We start from the raw sequence: 2,688 nt of genomic DNA, 5'->3' as shown, positions 1-2,688 counted from the left end.
TTGTCTCCTGCAAAGAATAAAAATTTTGTTCTTGAAGTTCCTTAAGGAGTGTCATTGACTGAAAAATCATCCTCCATCTTTGTTCATCAGTTTAGACTTCTTTTCCCCAAGCCACTGCCTCACCCCCTCCCCAGCTCCACTCTGGCTTTTACCTGTTTAAACTTAAGTTTCTTTCTCATAACAGCCAGAATGGGTGGTCAGTCTGTAACCACTAATGAAATTAGTGGAAATCAAAGCAATAATGCAGAGGACAAAAATGGAAATCCAGCAAATGATTTCAGATCCAAGGGTGAACACAACTCAGGGAGCTGTAAATAGTCCAACTATAAAACCCTTTCTCTACTTTTTCCATGTTTGTGTTGAACTAAAGCCACCCAACAGTATGTCACTGTGCTGGGTTCTCCTGGTGCTTTCTTGGCATCTTTGGCAGCTATACCCATCTGTCCCCTATGCTTAAGATTCCTACTGGTGACCTTTAACTCCCTGGACTAGTGTTCACACTGCATTCCTATCACCAGCAACAAAATGCCTTTGTAATAATGTCAGGTTCCTGCAGGACTCAAAGTCAATCGATCATTGCTAACATGATGTCCTCTTGTTCTGGACTTTCCTGATCTCTTCCCCTGCATTTTCAGCACTCCTCTCCCCTTAAATTATAGTCACCTGGCCAAGCCCCACCCCCCAAATTTAAGTATTTACTTCTTGAAAAGAAAGGAGGTTTTTGACAATTATAACCAGGGTTCAAATGAGTAAACAAAAGTTTATCGATAGAGGCTATAAGTTTTTAAAATGTAATTTTAAAAATTTTTTATATTGTTTTTAAACCACTGTGACTTTTCAATAAACTCTCCTCATACACATATCCAATTTATTCAACAAAAAAATTAAGCCAACAAACCCTACATAGCACCTGCATCTATAGCATATACAATAATCTATACCAACAACTTAAAAAGAGATTGCTTTGTAATTATAACGACCAAGATTAGCCCCTAAAAATAGATATGAGGAAGCCTGTCTTTCTCTTCTTTGTAAAGGTGAAAGACTACGGATATGAAACACTGCATATGCAGTTTAATTTGATCAATGCATTCATTTGTTTTACTAAACTTTATTCTTTGCTAAGAAAGGATAGTTGGGCAGGGTATGTTTGGGAAAGAAGGTTATGTAAAATTTTTAAAAAGAATTTGCCCTTTAGCAATGGTTGTAAAAAGGTACTTTTTTCTGAGGCTATGAGTCTTTGAAGTAACACAACAACTCCTCTTTCATGATTCCTTCACCTATGAAAAAGACACAAGATTAACCTGTCCCCCAAGAGAAAGTGAAACGTGTGCCAAGTCATTCATAGACCACAAGTGCAATGCCTGTGCTCAGTAATAACTGCAGCTGCATGAATATGGTGGTTAGAGAATTCCTGTCTTTTGACTATCAGTGTGTAAATGTCAGACAACTACTCATGGTCCTTTAGGATCACTAATCAGATGAAAGTTGGCTTTTTTTAAGCCTTTACTATTGTAATTTTGTATTTGACTTAATAGTGGTGACCTGAACTGGAACTAATTAGAGTATGTGGTATATAATGGAAATGATGCTAGGTTTGAAATCAAGAGGAATTGGGTTCAGATTCTGAGTATCTCACTGCCTTTGTGACATTGGGCAAGGCCTCAGCTTCCCCATCTATAAAATGGGATAGTTGGATAGATGATATCTAAGGTCCCTTCCTGCTCTAAATTGATCAGGCTATGAATATTTAATAGAATAAAGGATGAACAAATAACAAAACAAGCCAAAAGCTTAAATAAGTCTCTAGCAGAAAAAAGAGGAATCTTGTGGCTGGAGGTGTGTGGAGAGGAAGGTTAGATTATTCAGTCATTGTTGGGCCTTTTTTTCGGCAATTTAAGTATTTTGGCTAGACCAGTGGTGTCAAACTCCAATAGAAATGGGGGCCACTAAGTCACAAATAAGGCTCTCTGAAGGCCTCATCTTGACTTAGTTTTAAAATAGGTTACATGTATTTTTTTAATTTGTTTTGTTAAATGTTTCCAAATTATATGTTAACCTGGTTCCTGCAGCACTCAGGAGTATGGCAGGCTGTGGGTTTGACACTTCTGGTCTAGCACCTCTCCTCTAGAGCTTCCAGACATTTTAGTCCTAACTTAAGCCCCTTGGAAGTCAGAAGGCAATGCCTTTTTTCTGTGGCTTTCATTACTTGGCACTGAGCTTTACACATAATAGGCCACAATAAAGACTTGTTGAACGTAAACAGAAGAAGGAAATTGAAATATGTTTTCTAGGTTGAGGGAATAGCTAGCCATTTTGATTAGAAATTATCCTTAGTTTGTATTTCTACTTGCATGTTTAAATACTGGCCCCAGATGGCAGCACTGGACCTAACTAGCCCAAGAAACTCCTCCAGTTTCCAGGCATTTGGGGCAATTTTTGCTTATGGAAGTTTTGATTCCCTTTGAATAGTCACATTTTGAAGGGAGTTACTGTCACTGATAGTCCTCTGCCCAATTAATCTTTCCCCAGTAGTTCTGCTTACCAGAATAGAAATTCACACAGTAGGACATGGAAGAAGCACTAGACAGAAAATGTGGGTTTCAGTCCTGGATCTTCCACTTAGCTGTGACTGGATCTGTAGAATAAGACTAATGATCCTTTCTCTGTACCTTGCATTGTTGTAGT

Source organism: Trichosurus vulpecula, chromosome 9 (genome assembly GCF_011100635.1).
Source record: "Trichosurus vulpecula isolate mTriVul1 chromosome 9, mTriVul1.pri, whole genome shotgun sequence".
Lineage (NCBI taxonomy): Eukaryota > Metazoa > Chordata > Mammalia > Diprotodontia > Phalangeridae > Trichosurus > Trichosurus vulpecula.
The sequence above is the reverse complement of the archived record's forward strand: the minus strand, read 5'-3'. Positions refer to the sequence as shown.